The sequence below is a fragment of the Cornus florida genome, unplaced genomic scaffold, assembly GCF_030987335.1.
Source record: "Cornus florida cultivar Cherokee Brave unplaced genomic scaffold, ASM3098733v1 CherokeeBrave_3.0.0_Hap2_Chr01, whole genome shotgun sequence".
Taxonomy (NCBI): domain Eukaryota; kingdom Viridiplantae; phylum Streptophyta; class Magnoliopsida; order Cornales; family Cornaceae; genus Cornus; species Cornus florida.
Window position 1 is genome coordinate 36,282,082 of NW_026775571.1, and position 24,196 is coordinate 36,306,277.

Here is a 24,196-nt window from a genome sequence, read left to right on the forward strand (position 1 = left end):
TAGCCATATGTCATCTTTATTGTGCATTAAGCAAAAGTGAGTTTAATAAAATTATCTTTTGTAGAACTGCTAAAGAAATTTGGGACTTACTTGAATTAGCATATGTTGAATCATGTCATGATAAGTAATCAAATATAAATGAACCCTATAACACAAATGAGATGCATTATAATTTTACTAACATTACTAATCATTTTAATGTTATTGATAGACCTAACTCTTCCACTTATAGTAAAGAAAGTGACGCAATGCAAAAGAAGAGTATAGACCTTCAAGCTTCTAGCAAAGAAGCAAGTAACATCAAAGAGGTGGTTAATCTTTGTCTTATGACCGACGAAAATGAGGTAAATTCTAACCATGATGATTTTGATATGAATATTTCCTATAATGAGTTAGTGGATGAACACAATGAATTACTTGATGCATTTAAAAAGTTACAAGGTGTGCTAGAAACAATACTTGTGAAATGTGCTTCATTTAAAAAGGAAAACCATGATCTCTCTCAAAGACATGAAAAAGTTCAAATGGAAAATGACTCTTTGAAAAAGGAAAACCATTATCTTGTGCAAGAATTAGAAAAGATTCAAATTGAAAATGAGTCATTGAAAAATGAAATGAAATGTGTATTTTCTAAAGAGTCGTCATCAATTGATCTTGTTTCCGAAAATGAGTCTCTAAAGAAAATCATTCATGATCAAAATGACATTTTAGCAAAGTTTACCAAAGAAAAGGAGAATTTGAGTATTATGCTTGGAAATCAAAAAGATGTCTTTTTGAAAAATGAAATACAATATGATCCTCACACTAAAGATGAATGCTTGTTAAGAGGAAGTACTTGTAAATTATGCTCGGAATGATACATCTTAAACAAGAAGATAGATTTTGCTTGCTTAGAAGGGAAATTGGAATGTCCTCAGAAGAGGAATTATTTAAGTGAAGCGAACGGCAGTAGAGCAAACTCCATTCAGATGATATCAAAAAGAGCCGTCTCTACACAAGGCAGAGCAGTCTCCATAGATGATATCAAATTGCTTGCTCTCGGGATCTCAAAATTTTTAAGAAAGAGCATGCTCTATAAAAACAAGAGTCGGCTCCCCAACCTGTATACAAAATTGGAATAGGAAGAGTCGTCTCTAGAAAAAGGTAGAGCCGGCTCCTTCAGTGCTATTTTCTTCTAACTCTCGAGATCTCCTCTGCAGATAATTGAGCCTGCTCAACAAAAAGGAAGAACCAGCTCCTAAAATACCTTAAACAACCAACTCTCAGCATCTCCCAAAAGCCCAAAAGAGCTGGCTCTAAAAATTACTTGAGCCGTCTCCAAAAATAATCTTGAGCCGTCTCCAAAAATTTTAAAAGCTGTCTCCACAAATTATCTGAGCCGGCTCCACTCATGTTCTTTTATTCTACTTCCTCTCGGCACTTCCTCATTTGAGGTCCTAACAGAATCGTTCCAGAGAGTTAGGAGACTTCATCTTGCTTTGGGCGAATTCCTCCATTTTGTTTGGGCGCTTCCACTGATAGTGACACTTCATTGAACAACCCATCTCTGGAGAACTACAATGAACAAATCCAACAGGTCCAATGCTCTAGTTCAGACCCTATACTTCCGGCGTACTCGTGTCCAGGTCTGGCCAAGTTATATTCTATCAAAACAGTTCGGCGAGCTTCATTCTAATCATCACTAACCGAACCATTGTTATCAGCCACCGTCAATGTTCAAAGACCAAACCGAAAGCTACAACAGCTCTGTCCACAACTTACATCGTCCACAGCCTTCGACGAGCTTTCCTCTATTTATGAACTGAGTATTTCAGTCCGGTGAAGATGCTACAGCGATCAAATTTTCCAGCGGCAGCTCAGCTCAACGAGACCCAAAACTGAAAGCTCTGAGCTTATATTCAAGCTAGTTCTGGTGAGCAAATTACAAGTTCCAGCTATAGTTTCAGTCGGCGGACGAGACATTGCTATCTCCATCAGTACCGGTGAGCAGCACCAACCAAACCAGACCCAGCAACCTCCATTGTTTCCGGCCTAGCTTTATTCATATCATTAATGTCTGGCGAAGCTCCAAGCTAATACGAACAAGTAAAAGAAGCCCATAGTAGCAGCAGCATCCTCCAGCTGAGGCGAACATCAGTTCCAATTTATTCCAGTCCGGCGAACTCAATTACTGTGTATATCAGTCCAGTCTAAATAAACAGCAGTTCCAGTAAGTTGCAGAGTCTAATCTCTTCCGGCAAGATACTCAGCGGCGTCTCAGTCCCGCAAGCCCAAACAAGTAGAATTTCAGTCTGGTGAAGTTTCCATTGATCTCAAAACGAAGAAATCATTGATTCCAGCAAACTTCACTATTGGGATCTCTTTGATGTAGCAAGAGCCGGCTCTAAATTTACTAAGAGCAGGCTCTAAGGACAAATACAGAGCCAGCTCCAACAACTTTTGAGCCAGCTCTTATAATGCTTCTCTAAGTCTCCGGTTCTTAAGTGCACTGTAGGTTGGTTAGACATACTTAATAGATCTTGGCACTTCATTTGGAGCATTGTTGTTGACATTTCCAGTAGCAAGAACTCCAGATTGTCTTCATGCGAATTGGGTACCCTACTTCATTCCCTTCATTTCTTCCTTCATGAAACCTGGCAATTCTTTTCTCTTTGTAGTTATTTCTTTCTTACACATAAAAGGTTAAATCATTCTAATAAGATTTGCTGAAATCTATGTTTTATTGCCTATTGTCACGGGCCTAGAGATTTGGCGCAGCGGCACGGCCCGTGCGGCACCAAGGCGTTGCTTCAGCTCGCGCAAGCGCCCTGGTCAGCCACCACGACCTGCCCTCCCAAGGATACATGCTGACTGGTTTCGGCCTGCCATGGCCTCGTCAGGGGAACGGCTCCAGCTCCCGACCAGTTTGTGCAGGGATGGCCAACTCCCTTCTTCATAGTCAAGTCCAAGACTAGCGACAAGCACCTCGAACTGAACCGAGTCGACCTGCCTGAACTCTGAAGAGGTACCATCCTGTGGTCCTGCACGCCCCTTCCCTGGAACCATTCCCAGTCAATGAATGTTCTTAGCCAACCAGCATGCGTATCTTCAATGCTCATGGCGTCGTTAGGAATCGGATCGTGACATTCTCCCCCACCCAAATCCTGCGACGCCCTCGTCGCAGTGCGGCGCTGACTCCGCTGCGTCCAACAATCCAAAGCCTGTCTCCTCCAAGTGGTATGCTCGCCTGCCCACCATCGCTTCCTTGTACAACCCCTGGCTGCACTCGCCCAATGATAGGGTTTCGGGCTAAAGGGACGCCCACTTCTTCGGGACGCAACCCCACGTTATGCCGCCTCCGCGACACCCCGAGCAAACAAGCGCCCTCCGGCTGACTTGATACCCGCCCTTCACAACGGTTTGCACGCCTCTTGAACTTGCAAGAACTTTGGTGCGCGCGGCCCTCCGGCCATCCGATGCGCGCTGCCCTCCGGCTTAAAGGACGCATCTTCATGGGGAGATGGAGGCTCTCCTCCAACAGCATTGATTACCCACCGACGCTTTTTCAGTGCACCGTCTTCATTCTCAAGACCCCCGGATCGACAAGGGGGCACACCTCTGTGCTTTTCCCCTAGTCCTGCTCTGATACCATTTGTCACGGGCCTAGAGATTTGGCGCAGCGGCACGGCCCGTGCGGCACCAAGGCGTTGCTTCAGCTCGCGCAAGCGCCCTGGTCAGCCACCACGACCTGCCCTCCCAAGGATACATGCTGACTGGTTTCGGCCTGCCATGGCCTCGTCAGGGGAACGGCTCCAGCTCCCGACCAGTTTGTGCAGGGATGGCCAACTCCCTTCTTCATAGTCAAGTCCAAGACTAGCGACAAGCACCTCGAACTGAACCGAGTCGACCTGCCTGAACTCTGAAGAGGTACCATCCTGTGGTCCTGCACGCCCCTTCCCTGGAACCATTCCCAGTCAATGAATGTTCTTAGCCAACCAGCATGCGTATCTTCAATGCTCATGGCGTCGTTAGGAATCGGATCGTGACACTATGCTCAAGTATTTAAGCATAAACTTCTATCTTTCCTTCGTTTAACCTTTTAAATCCCTTATATAGAGATTATATTTTAGAAGTATACTGTATACATTTTATTAGCAAATCCAATTTGTTCTTGAATTTATCTTTAATAGTATAAACATGTTCCTTTTATGGTTCATTTGGGCAGTGTATTGCAAGGTTCTATTGAATTTATATGCTTTTGTGATTTTTACCTACATTTTATTGGTATCACTTCTTGCATATATGAAATGAGGTTTTCGGACTTGAAAATGTTTATATGGACTTGAGATTATAAGAAATCAAATAAGTACCTCTATTAATCTTCAGTCAAAACTAATTTGAGTCTTGAAACTTTCATTGTATAATAATTGGATTTTTTTTTTAAAGTATTCTTTCTGTAATTTCAGTCTAAACTCTAGAAATATCCATGGCTTCATCCTCACGTAGAAAGAATCCTTCTCGTGGACAAAAATGAGATACTCAACGTACTCATGATGATGAAACAGGCCCTAGTGAACTAAATCCTCCTCCAATTCTAATCTCCATCATATGGTAGTTGTGTTCACAGTCTCCTTATGTATTGAATTCTGTTATCTATAAAATGAAATATTTGCTCTTCATTTGCCCTTTAATTCATTTTTTCTTTGTTATTTCACGTGATGGCAAGTAACTTTTTTATTCCCCTAGCCTTTTTGAGATGACAAAGGGGGAGAAAGATGTGTTCTTATGCTTATGTGTCTATTCTATTACTTTTTAATTATATATTTTGAGAGATGCATATTGATAGAGGGAGACTTCTAAAAATAATTGTTGGAAGATTAAGCATGATGTGATATTCAAAATATGCTTATTGATAGGGGGAGCATTCTTTCAAAATGCAACTCCACCTTGACAATAAACACATCAATGTTTTGTCATCATCAAAAATGGGGAGATTGTTGGCCTAAGGATTTTATCTAAAGGTCAATCTTATGTTTTGATGATTACAAACCATTAATGATGTTTATGTACTAATATTTTCATTGAGTGTTGTATAGTTGATCAATCATTCAATCCTCAATGATGAGCTAGAAGTTCTATTTCAAGCATTCCAAACACTCAAGCGATGGATTCAAGGAAGCATCAAAGTGCAAGAAATTAAAGAACAACTCGGACTTCAAAGATCATTCAAGCTTTTCAGCAAGTTTTCATCAAGCCTAAATGATCATGGTCAAGAAATGAAGAAAAGGGTAGATAGGATGGTGAGAGCTGAAGATAGAATGTCAAAGTTTATTTGAATACATTTTGAAGCTCAAAATTATAAGACCATGCATATCATACACCATTCATATGTTCCTATGGTCATTAGCAATAGACTTTGCACTTCATTCATATATATTGTCATATGAAGTCTTTACTAAGAAAGGGTTTGTTCAAACTTGCATAAGCTTTGAAAGAGCTCACAACTTATGCTAGAAATCCTAGGACATAATGCACTTGATATTTATCATTTTTATATGTCCCTAGACCCATAGAAATAGAACGTGAACTAAATTGAATCATTCATCAAAGTCCTAGGTGCTAGAAAGGTGGATATCTCAAAAGAAGTAATTTTCAGCCTAGAAAATATCCAAACCAGTTTGCACTAAAACTGCTATAACTTTTTATGTAGTTAGAATTTTTATGTATGGCTAGTTGTATTGGAAATATGACTTCGAGCTCTAGAGTTTAGACTTAAATTTCACCTAAATTGGATTTAAAATGACTGAGATATGAGCTTCACAAAAAACCTAATTCTGCTCTGCGAAAATTCTGACCAGGTTGTACTAAAACGGCTATAACCATTACTGTGGTTGGAATTTTTGAGCAAGGCAGGTGGCTTTAGAAAGCTGACTTCAAGGAAATAAATTTAGACTCAAATTTCACCTCATTTGGAGTTTCATGGACTGAGTTATGTCCATTTGAAGTCATGCACTTTTTCTGCCCAATCCCATTTAGCAGTAGCCTTCATGAAGCAAGAGTCGCCTCTATAAGAAATAGAGCCAGCTCTCTCAAGGCCAATGGAGCAGGCTCTATGAAAAATTAGAGAAGGCTCAAAGAATAGAGAAGGCTCAATGAAAAATTAGAGAAGACTCAATGAATTAGAGAAGGCTCAATCAAAGAATGGAGAAGGCTCAATTAAAGAATGGAGAAGGCTCCATGAAAATGGAGAAGGCTCCATGAAATTAGAGATGGCTCCATGAAAATGGAGAAGGCTCCAAGAAAATAGAGAAGGCTCCATGAAATTAGAGACAGCTCCAAGAAAATGGAGAAGGCTCCATGAAAATGGAGTAGGCTCTCAATAGAGACGGCTCTGTAAAAGTCTCTCTCAACTCCAGTAGCTATTCTTTCAATGAAAAATGAAGTTTCCATCCAAAGAGCAGGCTCCCAAAATAGGGAGTAGGCTCTCAGAGGCTGGGACCCGTCTCCGTGCAATGGAGAGCCGGCTCTCAAGGCTAAGGAGCCGCCTCCCCTTGTTTACAAGAGCCGGCTCCTTCTAGGGTTTTGAACTGCATCGGAAACATTTTCATTCATTGTTCCCCAACTACTTCTAACAGCTATTTTGAGCTTCGAAATTCTAAATACAGAGGGGTTGTCTGCTGAATAAGTAGATAATTTTTTAGAGACATTATATTGCATCAAAGAGAGCTTTTGTTCTCATATCTTCTCCTTATCTCTCTCATTCACTCATATACCATTTGAGAGAGCATTCAAAAACATCATTCAAGTGCATCCAAGAGAGCTTTTGGCTCTACCATTATGCAGACCTTTTATCTGGTTTTACTCACTTATAGAGCCTTTGTTCAGACATCAATCTTCATCTCATATACAAGCTTCCATAGTTGAACCAGAGTGAACTTTAGAGAGCATTTAGTGAGCCATTGCTAAACTTTTGTTCTAGTATTTCATCAGAGCTTTTGTTCTGCATTTTCCTCATCATCTCTCATACATTTCATACTTAGTATTTGAGCTTCACTTGATTTTATATATACTCTATTATGAGGTTTGATTTGTATCAATTCTTGAGAGGATTTTTTGTACTACAAATTCTATCTACAAATCTGCTGTAAGCCTGAGAGGAAGAGTTTCTCTTAGCAAAGAAATTGTAAGGGCTGGTGTGGCCTATGTAAAACTAAGAGAGGTGGTCTCTTAGCAAGGATACTATAAATGGTTGGTGTGACCCAAAAGGAAGCCTAGGAGAAGGGTGTTCTCCTAGCAAGAAAGAGAAGTAATGTCTTGCTTCAATTGAAGGTTTTCTCTCTACCATTAAGGAGAAGCTCTATGGAATTTGGGAAGTCTCAAGAGGGATCTTGAGCCGAGGAGTAGGAGTTTCCGAACCTCGCAAAAATCACCGTGTTATAGTTTGCAATTTCTCTTCTCTTATCTCTTTTACAATTGTGATATAAATTGTTTACTTTCATATCTTGATTTCATATGTTGATTATTACACAATAGGTTATATTGTTGATTAGATATTGTATTTCTATAATTTGCGAAAATTGGCCATTAACCCTATTCACCCCCCCTCTAGAGTCAATTCTTGGGTAACATGTCCTGTGATGACCCGAACTAGATCCAAGATGCGGAGGCAAAAAAAGCAAAAGTGCCTCAAGAGATGTACGCCATCTCTAAGTACCGCGATGACTTTCTATAAAGCTACAGAATTCAAATGAATAAAGTACGAAAGCAAGACAAAGACAAGTCCTTAGAGATATACATCATCCATAGGGCATAACAATGGACTCTCAAAGAGTTTCGAGACTCAACGTAAACAAAATGATGAGAAGGGCTTCAAAACCCTACAAGAGAAGAGCTAGGGGTAAAATGGTCATTTTACCCTAAGAGGAAGGAATTTAACTTTCAATAAGTCAAATTAGATCTAAAACATCCTAAAACACCCTTTGGTAACTCCACATGAAGTCCCAAGGCTGAAGGAAGAGAAATTCCAGATGAACCCTATCCCGGTCCAAACCAAATCCGACACCCTCTCACTAAAACAAGGATATCTTGAGCTATGAAAAAATTCTGAAACTAAAAATACTACCATTGGAAATACAACAAAAAATTAATAAATTTAGACTCAAGAATCACCTGATTCGGAGTCCGGGCGAAAAAGATATCAAGTCCTGAAGTCCAAGGAAGGGAAACCTTATCCCGGTTCGAACCAAATTCTGACACTACATTACTAAAACTTGAATATCCTAAGCTACAAGTGGAATATGAAGCTCTAATTGGTGCCATTGGAAATCTTGTTTTGACGTGGTCAATTTAGACTCAAGAATGGACCAATTTGGAGTTAAAACGAGTGAGATATGGCCCATTGAAAAAAAGTGTCTGGAGTAGGAACAGTGTTCGCGGGCGACCGCCAAAGACCCACGGGGGCCAGCCAAACACGAAAAATTCTCATGGGTGCCTGCCTAAACACTATGGGGGCCCACCAAATGAGGTAGAGGGTTGGTCTGGAACCTCAGAAATTGCAGGAACAATGCTTTTAGCAGCACACTGAACTTAGAGCGCTGTTTATGAGGTCAAGATGACATTTTTTGGAAAAACACGAAAAGGAAACTCCCCCTAAAATCACATTTTCTATGTGACAGAGTTGAGAATAGAATTTATTTTCCAAAGAAAATCCCCAAAATGCCCTTAGATCAGTTTAGGCTCAGAACGGCGAAAATGCAACTTTGCACCAAGCATACATTTGACCCCAAATGCACTTCTAGGCTGAAACGAATATGTACGCAAACGTAATAAGTGATTTTGAGTGCACGGGAATGGTCCGCGACTCCTGAAAATGGCCGAGTCAAAATCCGACCCCCCAACGGCCCAAAAGGCCATAATGAACCTAAAATGAAAACTTTGAAAACTAAAATCAACAAATGACTTCAAATGACCATTTTGCCCTTGGCCAAACTTCATACATCACCAATGAGATCCTATGGAAAAATTAAAATGGAATTCTCACACCCAATGCAAACATGGTGAAACAAAAAAACTCAATAATTTTTAATTTTATTATAATATTTCATGAAGTCAAAAATTACATAGTATATGAAATACATGTTATTGGCCTACGGCCTCATCTCATACATGTCAAATATATTGTAAAGAGTGTACTCATGTACACATTTTATATATGGAATCAAATATATACATTTTGACATAAAAGACTATAAGTGGCATTCCAAGCCAACCTTTACAAGAGTTAAAAACCTTCAAGTCTAGAATCATCCAAGCATAATGAGAATCTCGAATCTTGATTCCTGTACCTGAAAAATGTCCCCACTATGTGGGTGAGTAACATAAAGCTACTCGTAGGAAATGAACATGCATCGACCTAGCATTTTACAATTATATCACCTTAAGGTGAAACATGTTAAAGGGGCTCATGCCACCTAACGTCTATATCAAGTGAGACTCAAAGAGTATCCTAAGCTACTCATGCTATTCAAAGCGAACAATGGCATACAAGTATACATGCTCAAGTATACTAAGCAAAGTTAAAACATGTTAAACAACATATAAGCATACATCTCCCAGTATACTAAACAATGTTAAAACATGTTATACTACAGATAAGCATACAATTACAAGTACACTAGGTCTTGCTAAACAAGGTAAGCAATATCAAACATATATCTCCAAGTATACTAAACCCTATTAAGACAACTCATGCAATGTCTAAACATACCTACACAAGTATACAATTAATACGGAAAGCTCATGAATCAGGTATACAAACACAAGCATACTAAACAAGATGAGTTGTACATAAAACAAGTATACATAGCACAAGAATACTAAGTGAAACCTACGCACATGGAATAAGTATACTAGCTCAAGTACACTAAAAGAGGCTCGAATACACAAACAAGTACACTAGTCCAAGTATACTAAATAAGGTCAAAATACACGAAACAAGTATACAGTTCCAAGTATACTACATGAGATCAAAATACATGAAATAAGTATACAGTCTCAAGTATACTAAAAAAGATCCAAATACACAAGGCAAGCACCAATCCACAAGCTATAAGTAATCCGTGATTAACAACTTGGAATGGAATGCGAAAACAATAGTGGAAAGACTAAGACATGCGGTCACTAGACCAAGCAAGTGTTTTTGGGTAATTACGACCCACAAGGCACTACCTAGTGCGCACATGTATAAGTTATTCTGGGTAATTACGACCCACAAGGTACTACCTAGTGTGCACTTATGATTTAGAAGACTCTTGTTTCCGTACCAGAGCCAAACCCTAGCCATCACATGAAATATATCATTAAAAGCTTTCCAAAATCAATAAGTTCAAAACTTATACCAAAATCAATAAGTTAGGCCAAACTTATATCAAATCCAATAATGCATAAAACCCATCTTCCATGCACAAGTAAGGTTGAATCCACACAAACCATGTTAAGTCGACTTACCATTTTAAGAGGCCACAAATATTAATTATACATCAAGTTAGTAACATACTCACAAGGTAATTAGAATACTACATTGTTGACCTTAAGGATTTCATCCAATGACAATTTAGTTGTTTTGATGATAACAAACCATTAATGGTGTTTAAGAACTAATGTTCACATTGAGTGTTATAGATGACTTATATTCAAAGAAGAACCTCAATGAAGATCATAAAGACCATTCCAAGTATTCCATTATTCAAGATCACATCAAGGAAAGAAATGGATACAAAGAAGAGTTGAAGTTGCAAAGAAATATAGCTTGGACTACAATGAGCAAGAAAGCAACTCAAAGGAAGGAAGAAAGCGAGACTACCTCAAAGCCTAAAGATCATGGACAAAGCTTGAAGAAAAGGGTAGATAGGATGGTGAGTGTTTAGGATTCAATGTCAAAGTATCTATGAATCCATTTGAAGCTCATCTCTATAGGACCATGCATATCATATCATCATTCATATGTTCCTATATCCATTAGCAATAGACTATGCACTTTATTCATATACAATTGCACATAAAGTCATTGCTAAAGAGTGAGTTAGTTCAAGCTTGCATAAGTTTTGAAAGAACTCATCATTTGTGCTAGAAATGCGAAGACCATACACATCAATCATAAAATTCATATTGGTCAACAATTAAGGCATGAGAAGCCTTTATTACCATAAGTTAGTAACGGACATTAGGACCCCAGAATGCACATCATGAAAAACTGTATTTTTGGCTAAGTGTGAAAAATGGATTTTTGAAATAATGATTATTTCAAAATAATTTTTCCGGTAATAACTCTTTATACTTCAACTAGCCTAAACTGATTTTATCAGAATTTTTGAACAAATCTACATTGGTCTACATAAGGATTTATTTTTACCAAAACTATCAGAAATCCAAATTTGTACTAAAACTGAATTTCTACATTTTGATTTTGTTGGATTTCAATTTTTTAGTATTTTTTATTGAATCCAAATAGGGGGTACTTCCTTATTTACATTGTAAACTTAAAGTAAATGGACATATAAAACATTTACTTAAATGTTTTCAATAGAAATAAGCTGTGTGTAGATGTCCTGTACTAAAAATCCTATGCATAAGCTGTCTGTCAAAACTGTTAATACACATGTCGACTAGTTTGATGCACATGTCGACCGCTATCTAGGCAGTGGCAAAAATCCAAGTTGAAGCTCACACATGTCAAGCGGTATCTAGGCAGTAGCAAATGTCCAAATGGAGCTCAGTAGATGTCGACTGGTTTGCAAGAGATGTCAACTGGTTTAGAGTACACATCAACCGGTTCAAGTCAAGATGTCAACCGGTTTAGCCAAATGTCGACCGGTTTGGTTGCAGATCTGCAGATTTCAAACTGCAACGGCTATTTTCTTCTCGACCCTCGTGCATTCCACTCCCAACAGCTATACTGAGCTTGGAAACTCTATAAGTAGAGTGTGGAATGTCTTAATAACTAAGAGACATCATTTGAAAGACTTCACATTGCATTAAAGAGAGCTTTTGTTCTCAAATCTTCTCTTCATCTCTCTCATTCACTCTTATTCTATCTTGAGAGATTCTAGCAAAGATTAAAAGGGCTTTTGCTCTTGTTTTAATCTTTATAATGTTTTTGCTCTATTATACACTTGAGAGATTCTATTGAATTCATAATATCTTTTATTCTTCACATATTTTATCTTCTCTCATTCATTTCATTTATAGAGTTTGAGCTTCAATGATATTCATATATACTCTAGTTGAGAGCTAAAGTTTGTACATCAATCTTTGAGAGATATTTCTTGTGAGCTTGCACTTGTATATCTATCTTGAGAGAGATTCAATCTTGTACTTCAATTACAATCTTTTCTACAAACTTGTAAGGGTTGGTGTGACCCAAAAGAAGACTAAGAGAAGGTTGTTCTCTTAGCAAGGAAAAGAAACAAGGTCTTGCTTCATGTAAAGGTTTGCTCTCCACCCGTAAGGAGAAGCCATATTGGATTGGGAAGTCTCAAGAGGAGTCTTGAGCCGAGGAGTAGGAGTTTCCGAACTTCGCTAAAATCGCCGAGTCAATGTTTGCAATTTCTCTTCCCTTATCTCTCTTATAATTGTGCTATTTAATTGCTTATTTCATATCTTTATAATTGCACAATTGTGTTAAGTACTTTGCTTGAAATTATTTTTCTATATTACAAAAATTATTTATTGTTTGTCATTGACTCTATTCACCCCCCCTCTAGAATCAATACTTGGGTAACAATTGGTATCAGAGCCTAACTCTAATTAAAGGACTTAATCGTCTTAGAGTACGATCATGGCCAATAATGGTAGTATCACATACTTAGAAGGTCAACCCAATGATAAACCTCCTTGTTTTGATGGAAATGATTATATTTATTGGAAAATTAGAATGAGGGCTTTCTTAAAAAGTATTGATATTGATTTATGGAAAGTTGTAGAAAATGGTGGTCATATCCCAACTAAATTTATTAAAGGGAATGATATTCCTAAATTAAAAAATAATTGGGATGAAAATGATCATAGATTAATTCAATGTAATGCTTTAGCCATATGTTATCTTTATTGTGTATTGAGCAAAAATGAGTTTAATAAAATTATCTTTTGTAAAACGGTTAAAGAAATTTGGGACTTACTTGAATTAGCCTATGTTGGATTAAGTGATGATAAGGAATCAAATATAAATGAATCCTCTAGCATAAATGAGATACATTATGGTTTTACTAACATTACTAATCATTTGAATGTTATTGGTAGAACTAACTCTTCCACTTATAGTGAAGAAAGTGATGCAATGCAAAAGAAGAGTATAGACCTCCAAACTTCTAGTAAAGAAGCAAGTAACATCAAAGAGGTGGTCAATCTTTGTCTCATGGCTGACGAAGATGAGGTAAATTCTAACCATGATGATTTTGATGGAAATATTTCATATAATGAGTTAGTGGATGAGCACAATGAATTACTTGATGCGTTTAAAGAGTTACAAGGTGTGTTAGAAAATATGCTTGTGAAATGTGCTTCCTTTAAAAAGGAAAACCATGATCTCATTCAAAGACATGAAAAAGTTCAAATAGAAAATTACTCTTTCAAAAGGAAAATCATTATCTTATGCAAAAATTAGAAAAGATTCAAATTGAAAATGAGTCATTGAAAAATGAAATAAAATGTGTATTCTCTAAAAAGTCTTCACCAATTGATCTTATTTCCGAAAATGAGTCTTTAAAGAAAATCATTGATGATCAAAATGATATTTTAACAAAGTTTACCAAAGAAAATGAGAATTTGAGTACTATGCTTAGTAATCAAAGAAGTGACTTTTTAAAAAATAAGATAGGATATGATCCTCATATTAAAGATGCATGCTTGTTGAAAAAAAGAAAGCCTTTGTATGATCACTTTGTCAAGAGTGGTACCCAATCCTTTAAATGCAATTATTGTAAAAGATTAGGACATAGGATTTATGATTGTCCATTTAGAAAGAAGTTGAGGTCGAAGAAGATTTGGGTTCCAAAAGGAACTTATGTTCCATTGCCTAACTCATATAGACCCAAGAAAATTTGAGTACCAAAAGGAGAATTTGTAACCTTTCCTTGTAGGGTTACTTGATGGCATCTTCTTTATTCAAGGATTATAAAGGAAGTATCACACCTTGGAACAACTTCGAGGGTAAGGTAATCGGTAAATGCTAAAGGATATTTTCATGCTCAAAATTGCTTGATTATATACTTCCATGATGTGTTGAAATCATCTATGAGCATCAAAAATGAAAATATATTATCATACCAATGATCATTATATATGAAGAATCCTTAAAATGAGAATTATACTAGACCATTGAAGATGATATACATTGTAGATTTTTTATTTTCTTGGTACAATTACTGATTATTTGTGCAATTTGTTTCAATACATGCCTTCATTGACTGTACAATAATTCTTCATATATTACATTACTTGAAATTGCATTTGAAGATTTTCTCTTGAATTAGAAGAAAATCGTTCTAAAAAGTGTAAGTCTTGAGAAGGAACTTACTTTCCAATGAGCTAAACATTCTTTGTAAATGAAATTTATTTTTGGAAAGGAAAGATCTTCCTTAATTGTTGAATCCTTTAAGGAGTTCAAAAGTGGGGCACCTAATTCATTTTTGCCCACTTGAAAAATCTCATTGTTATTTCTTGAATTTGATCATGGATAATGCTCATGGAATTATATTATGATCCATATATGAAATTATGCTTTCCACTCAATTATTTATTTTTATATATTGGTTCATTAGGTTGTATTTTTCCATAAGCATACATACTTATTGAATTGACAAATATACTAGCATACTAGAGACATTTAAAATTCTAATTTTGCTTGAAGCATGTTAATTAATGAGAGTACCATATTTGTGCTTTATTGAATTAAGTTCCAAAAGGAACCATATCATGTGTACTAACTAGTGAGGACCCTAAAAGAATGGGGTACCAAGAATGTCACTTGAGTATGTTTTATAGGTTTAAAATCCTTTTCACTCAAGGACAAGTAGATTCTCAAGTTGATGCCTAGAGTATAAAACAAATATCATGCCAAGAATTCCTCTCACTCACAAAATGGAAAGGATGCATCACATTGAGAAACAACTCCTAAGCTAATGAAGTTAGCACCATGGGTAAAGAATTCCTTTCTCATTAGTGTGCTTTTATATGAAGAATTCAATCGTGAAATTCTAAGCATGCCATTTTTAATATGCTACTTGTTGCTAATAGATGTAAAAATGTCTATGTTATAGATTTTGATAATTTTGCATGAAAGTAGTTTGTTTTGGCATATGAGTTATGAACATGCTAACACGAAATGTTACTCTATCTTTCAAATAATCTTTAGATTAACTATGCCAAAGATTTACTTTTTCGAAGATATGCCATCAAAGGAAAGCATACATTTTCTTATGTAGACCATCAATGCTATTTCATTTGAACCTTATTAAATTTATCAAAGTAGCAATGTTTAAAAAGTCATCAATATGCTTTTGTGATCTTAAATGCTTAATCCACTTTATTAGGTCACTTCCATGCATATAGAAAACAAGGTTGTTCATCTTGAAAAGGTTTAGATAGACTTAAGATAATCAAATAAGTCCTCACTCGAAAACCTAAAGGAACAAGTCTCATTAGAAGAACCATCTCATGAAAAATAAGAATGAGAATTTCTAATGCCTTCCTAAGAAACTCAACTCATGAAAACTTCTTAGAAGAGGCATCTTATGAAAATGAAGAATGAGAATTTGTAATGTCTTCCTAAGAGTTGAAGTGTTTATCACCATCCAATTGATCAATCATTGGTAAACATTTCTATATGTGCTAGATAAAGGAACTAATTCTTTCTTAAAGTTATTACACTTTTGTTCCTTTGCCATGGGATCACATCTTGATAAGTATCTTGAGTATCATTGGTAACTAAGCTAGACTACTCCCACAGATTACATCAAGAAGAAAAAATTGAATACATGTCTTTGTGCACATATGACTTTCAATTGAAGAAATAAAAATGTTACATGTTTTTGCATGAAATGATTTTTAATTGACTTCATTTTTTAAAAAGACTATGAAGAAAAATCACCCGGAATTGAAATGTATAAAATTTTGAACTATATGTTTAAAATTAGCTTGGCCTTATATGATTAAAATAAGCTCCTAGAGCTCTCTTTGAAAGGCTTAGTGATTTTCTCAATATTGATGGTTTTTTGACTAAATTGATATATATGTGTTTTCAAAATCATTCATGAAAATATGTTGATTGATCATATATAGTATCATTGGATCAACATTTATGATTTGTACAAAGAAGTTTACCTCAAGCATGCAAAATAAATTGATATTAGCATGATAAGTGAACTTAACTTCTTCTAAGGAATGAAGCTCCTTTAGTGTCATGAAAATTAAAATTCATATATTTATTTAACACTTTAATCTTGGCATTATAATTCTTAATGAACATTTTTGTTCTACCCTAGATGACTAATGTGGCATCAAGTGCTATTCTACCTTGATATATTCATTTTTAGCACTTTAGAACTTCATGTGATGTTTTTACATCACTTCTTAAAGAATGCATCTAGAAGAGATAGTTAGCTCATCCACATGAAAATTGATGGAGCCAATCTCTCACCACATCTCTTAAAGAAGATATTTTGGTATCAAGACCTTAATCTCTACATTGTTGCTTTTTGCAATCTAGAACTTCATGAGATACCTTGATATCACATTTTGAGAAATATGTGCAAAGGAAAATATTGAGCTCATTCACATATACAATCATGCACCAATCATTTCTAATCATACTTATCCAAGAAAATATGTTTTTGCATTCTTGGAAATTCATTGCACATGACTAGGTGTAATGCCACCACTTCCATATATGCCTTGTATGTCTCTTGCCTTGTAAGATTTTGATCATTCAATCATATACTTATAAAAAGAAGATCTTTGGCATCAATGGCTCATTTCATGTATCATTGTTTTATTACATTATCTAGCATATCCACAATACTTGATATATGATATAAATGGAAGCATACTCATAGGGGGAGATTATTGATAATCTCTTGAGAAGGAATATTACATGATTTGCTAAGCCTAATTGACTTACTTTGGAAATTGTTAAACATGCTACAAAATGACTTGTTGGTCATTATATTCATTCCTATGAACTTTCATGATTTTGATGATTTTTCCCTCTTTATTGAATACATCAAATGGGAAAAATATATATTAGGATTGAAGCACACTTAACTTCTTTGCTTTGCCTCTACAAAGGTTTTTGCCTTTTGGCTTACACTAATCCTTGCTTCATTTTTACGAACTATTGTGTATACTTTTGCTTAATTGAGTATATATTCCATCTTGGGTTTATTCTTTATGTATACTTTTGTATATGCCATGAACCTTAATGATGTATTGAACTCATGCTTTCATTGCTTCACTATACTAAATGCTAAATGCTTAATGAAGTTGTTTAGACCTCCCACCTTTTTGAGATGCCAAAGGGGGAGAGATATGTGATGTGTTAAGTGATCTTAAATGCATGTTTATGTCTAAAATGATTTATGATATATCAAGCATGCAATTTTATAACATTATGTTCATTGAATGCCCTTTGACAGGGGGAGCATTTTTCAAATGCTACTCCACTTGCTTATGAACACATCAATGTTTTGTCATCATCAAAAAGGGGGAGATTGTTGACCTTAAGGATTTCATCCAATGACAATCTAGTTGTTTTGATGATAACAAACCATTAATGGTGTTTAAGGACTAATGTTCACATTGAGTGTTATAGATGACTTATATTCAAAGAAGAACCTCAATGAAGATCATAAAGACCATACTAAGTATTCCATTATTCAAGATCACATCAAGGAAAGAAATGGATACAAAAAAGAGTTGAAGTTGTAAAGAAATATAGCTTGGACTACAATGAGCAAGAAAGCAACTTAAAGGAAGGAAGAAAGCGAGACTATCTCAAAGCCTAAAGATCAGGACAAAGCTTGAAGAAAAGGGTAGATAGGATGGTGAGTGTTTAGGATTCAATGTCAAAGTATCTATGAATCCATTTGAAGCTCATCTTTATAGGACCATGCATATCATATCATCATTCATATGCTCCTATATCCATTAGCAATAGACTATACACTTCATTCATATACAATTGCACATGAAGTTATTGCTAAAGAGTGAGTTAGTTCAAGCTTACATAAGTTTTGAAAGAACTCATCATTTGTGCTAGAAATGCTAAGACCATACACATCAATCATAAAATTCATATTGGTCAACAATTAAGGCATGCGAAGCCTTTATTACCATAAGTTAGTAACGGATATTAAGTCCCCAGAATGCGCGTCATGAAAAACTGTGTTTTTGGCTAAATGTGAAAACTGGATTTTTGAAATAATAATTATTTCAAAATAATTTTTCCGGTAATAACTCTTTATACTTCAACTAGCCTAAACTGATTTTATCAGAATTTTTGAACAAGTCTACATTGGTTTACATAAGGATTCATTTTTACCAAAACTGTCGGAAATCCAAATTTGTACTAAAACTAAATTTCTACATTTTGATTTAGTTGGATTTCAATTTTTTAGTATTTTTAATTGAATCCAAATGGGGGGTACTTCTTTATTTACATTGTAAACTTAAAGTAAATGGACATATAAAACATTTACTTAAATATTTTTAATGGAAATAAGCTGTGTGTAGATGTCCTGTACTGAAAGTCCTATGCATAAGCTGTCTGTCAAAACTATTAATACACATGTCGACTGGTTTGATGCACATGTCGAACGGTATCTAGGCAGTGGCAAAAATCCAAGTTGAAGCTCACACATGTTGACCGGTATCTAGGCAGTAGCAAATATCCAAATGGAGCTCAGTAGATGTCGACTAGTTTGCAAGAGATGTCGACTGGTTTGGAGTACACATCAACCGGTTCAAGCCAAGATGTCAACCGGTTTAGCCACATGTCGACCGGTTTGGTTGCAGATCTGCAGATTTCAAACTGCAACGGCTATTTTCTTCTCGACCCTCGTGCATTTCACTCCTAACAGCTATATTGAGCTCGAAAACTCTATAAATAGAGTGGGGAATGTCTTAATAACTAAGAGACATCATTTGAAAGACTTCACATTGCATTAAAGAGAGCATTTGTTCTCAAATCTTCTCTTCATCTCTCTTATTCACTCTTATTCTATCTTGAGAGATTCTAGCAAAGATTAAAAGGGCTTTTGCTCTTGTTTTAATCTTTATAGAGTTTTTGCTCTATTATACACTTGAGAGATTCTATTAAATTCATAAGATCTTTTATTTTTCACATATTTCATCTTCTCTCATTTATTTTATTTATAGAGTTTGAGCTTCATTGATATTCATATATACTCTAGTTGAGAGCTAAAGTTTGTACATCAATCTTTGAGAGATATTTCTTGTGAGCTTGCACTTGTATATCTATCTTGAGAGAGATTCAATCTTGTACTTTAATTATAATCTTTTCTACAAACTTGCAAAGGTTGGTGTGACCCAAAAGAAGACTAAGAGAAGGTTGTTTGTCTTAGCAAGGAAAAAAAGCAAGGTCTTGCTTCATGTAAAGGTTTGCTCTCCACCCATAAGGAGAAGCCATATTGGATTGGGAAGTCTCAAGAGGAGTCTTGAGCCGAGGAGTAGGAGTTTCCGAACCTCGCTAAAATCGCCGAGTCAATGTTTGCAATTTCTCTTCCCTTATCTCTCTTATAATTGTGCTATTTAATTGCTTATTTCATATCTTTATAATTGCACAATTGTGTTAAGTACTTTGCTTAAAATTATTTTTCTATATTGCAAAAATTATCCATTATTTGTCATTGACTCTATTCACCCCCCTTCTAAAGTCAATACTTGGGTAACAATTTTTATGAGATTTTCAACATAATCATGGAAAGTCTCTAGATTTCAAATCTATCCCAAATAACCTCAAATCAATATATGTTAAACAACATAGCATACATCATTGCATATATCAAATCAAAAGGTCAAAATGAGTAAGACATCATCATGTAGAATTTAATTAACCTTAAATTAATCAAATCTCTAATTTTCAAGAGTTGTTCAAATGATTACAAATAAATCTATATCAAGGGCTAAGTCATGGTCATACTATATATTGAGTCCAAAATGGGATATAAGCAAAACCTAATTTACTAAAATTTAAATCAAATTAAATCCATTTAATCTCTAGATTTGAAAACTCATCTAAATCATACCAATTTAATATATATCAAAGATCAACTCATGGCCATGCCATTTACCAAGCCTAAAATGATTTATATGCAAGATATGATAAATCACTAATTTTTCAAATTAGCAAAAGACATGCATACAACTTATATAAGCAGCAATAGCATGCAAGAAACAAAAATATAACCCTATAACATCCCCTACCTCACTAGAGAAGTATCTCTCTAGAATCCAAGGCAAATCAACACAAAATGACAAACCCTTCAAGGGTTATGTAGAGGAGGATGAGGGGACAAAAAGTGTTCCAAGCTTCATGGTCTAAGGTGAGTGGAAGGCCCTCAAAAATCAAGGTCAAGGCCTAAGGCTTCAAGCTCCATCCATGGAGGCTAGGGTTTTAATGGGGAAGAAAATGACATAAGGTGAAAAATGGGTGAGTGGAGGAAATAGAAATCCTCCACTCACTATAAGTTCCTACACCATGGTCAACACACACAACTATGGTCAATTGCACAAAAACCCTTCTTTAAAACCATAATCCCAAAGTGGCCCAAAAGTAATTTGCAAGACTAAATTGTGAGCCTATACTTGCCACAAATCCAAGGCTCCATCCTAGGCTTAATCTCAAACCTACACTTGTCAACCATCCAAGCCAACAAGTGCACCAATCCTAGGCCAACAAGTGGGTGAATCTCCACCCTCCACATATCCTCATCCAAGGCCTCAAAGTGTCCCCACACAAATGTCAACAAGTGGACCAATGAGAATGTGACACTTGTCACACTTTCTGGAAATTGCAAAAAGGACCTTTTTGAAAATAACTTCTAAATAAAATTACAAAATGGTCCCTAAGACGAAAAATAATTACTTTACAATAATTACACAAAAACCCCAAAAGTTTAGAAAACTACAAAAAGGTTATGCACCTTTACCCTTTACAAGAAAAGTAAACACTTAGTATGCTTCTCTACAAAAGTAAAAATACACTTAGCATGATATTTAAATATTATGGATGCATGCAAAATCGGAGTCAAATCCGAACACGAAAAGTGAGGTTATGCCAACAAAGTGACAACCGATAAAAAGTCGAAAGGTGAATAGTGTCACAAAAGTGAAAATGTGAAAATGACTCGGTTCTCAAAGGAAGTCGTCAATCCACGAAAAAGAGTCTCAGAAACCATCCCCGAGCACTCAAGATGACACTAAGTGACGAGAAACCGAACTCAAAAAGGAAAAGATCAATGAAAAAAAAATATCCGTGAAAATCTGAGAGAAGGAAAGGAAGAAAAATAACCAGGTCGTTACAAAAATAAAAGGCGGAACCAGGATAACTACAGAGTACATTTCTGAGTATCCCACACAACATGCTACAAAAGCAATTCCAGAACTGTAAGACAAAGTACAAACCAATGTCATTCGCACCCACGTGCGCACGACAAGACAACCTCTCAAAAGAAAAGTGACCAGTCGACCACACAACAAGTCTGAACTCACACACAGAACTCAAGGTCAAACAAAGGAACGGAAGATCACAACCATAAGCATCCCCCCTAACGAACTATCATACGGATCTGAACACAACCACCAAAAGAACTCCAAGATATCTATGTATCAAATCAAGGTACTGAACAAAGATGACATGGCAGTACAAATAGCGACCAGAACCCGCCCACGACATACTCAAATGTGTGGTAGCAATGACAGTACCTAGTGCCCACCCACACTTACTCGTCAGTAAGGTAGCATCGACGGCAACTAGCACTCGCCCACAACACACAACTTTGTGTGGTAGCATAACAATATAAGGCACTAGTTCATAACCTGCCCCCCACTAGGTCTACCCATGAAACCTCTTGATACAAATGACATCAATGTCAAAAATAATCATTGCCAAAAGCACCACGGAGGCCAGACATTTTGTGAGAGTTGAGATATGGTCCAAAGACGTCTAACCGGATCATCTTGGCCAATCCCAAACTCTAACAACAATGCCATAGGTACCACTATGCTTGAGGCCTTAAATCCTCAATGCAACAAAACCAACAACTCAATGTCTCAAAACACTACTATTAATAACATCAGTCACGAATCCAAAGCCTGACAAGCAAAAAAGTGTCTCCAAAATCCCAGATATCATCCTGAAACAGATCAACCATAAGACCACTCACCGTAATCAAACATCGGATCAAAATCCCTATCACGGATAACTAGATCCTCGAAATACACGTCCACCAAGTGGCACTCACATCAAAATCCTTACAACTATGATCACAAAATGAATCTCTCGAAACCATTCTTGGCATCACTAAGCCAAATCAAAATTCCTCAATTTTCCATCAATCCATAAATAACCACTAGAACTACGTTTCCTCAAAACTATACCTAGTCACAACTAGGATGAGACGACTCCACAAACAAGCCATATCCAACAGCAATCCTTCAAAACTCCTCCTAATAGTCAACCACATCAAGGTTTCCAAAACTGAAACAAGTCTCCAAAAGACATCCCTAAACAGCGTCAAACTCACATAACGAGTCAACCAAATCCACAATTAAATGGACAGAAGTCCCTGTAAAATGATCTCACACCAATTCGCTCACATTGAGCACCACAACCCGTCAACAACCACAGCAAAACTCCCCAAGGGAAGACACGAAAGAAAAGGAACCACTAGTCCTGAGAAGGATAACACCATGACTCTGTCTCTGAAATGAAAGACAACAAGGTCAAAGACTTCACCCCCTACAGGGAAGTAAGTCGACGAAAATCAACTAAATCCTTACCAAGGACTCAAGACAACAATGGTGATCCTCACGGACCGACCAAACCCAAAACCATGCACAAGACGACGAAGGGAAGAGACTCACTCCTTGTGAAGTCCCTTACTTGAACTAAGAAAGAAAAGAAATCCTATTGTCCCACAAATGTCAACACGACAAACACGAAAAGGGAACAAAAGGGAGAACCAAATATGGAAGTCATGCATATGACAAGGAATGCAACTACCAAATAAATAAATCTACTCACATAAATAAAAATCAAGGGTACATGCAGCAAGTCTCCATATAAGCACAATATCATATCACCAAGGCATAGTAACAACATGGCATCTCAAAGCATATGAAGAAGTCAAGCTAATGCCACACAACAAGGAAACAAATATGGATACACTTCCACATACTTATGCATCACAACATCATAAATCATACTACTAATATGGTGGTAAACGAGACAACAGAAAACAAAATGATGTAACAATGAACCCTATGGACATTGTGTCCTAGAGTGTTTAAGAAAAAGGAAAGACCAGTCCTAACCATAATTGTCTCCAAAAACCAATGCGACAACAACTTGTCTCAAAACAAACATGAGCCTTTACCACAATGGTAAGACTCCAACAATCCAACTCCGAATCTAGAGGTGACACTATAAATGACACTAACAATGCAATGCTCTCACCAACCCAAAACATCAATCAATCGACTCGATCCAAAAAGCATCATCACATAAATAGAATTTAAACAAAATGGCTACTTTAGCCATATAATCTGATAACCAAATCAATCTCCAAAATCGTCCTCAAAATGACCATCAATCACTATCTCAACACGAGATGCTCAAAACAAAACTTACATCATTGCCAACCAAAAGGACTACGCTTATCGGAACAAAAATCGACACTGATTCCATCCGAACTGTGCTCGTAGCTAGCCAGTATGGTAGGATGGCAGTGACATACACCTGCCCACAAACGTACCCACCCACGAAAATTGCAGTCTTAGAGGAATCTTCCAAAACAACTAAGGATCCTAAGAGGTCCATAACCTTATCGTGGCCCAAAACCAACAATTCCAGCACAACGGCAGCGCCAAATGACTCACCTCACGAGAGCCTAAAAAAAAGGTGTCTCACTACCTACCTCAAAAC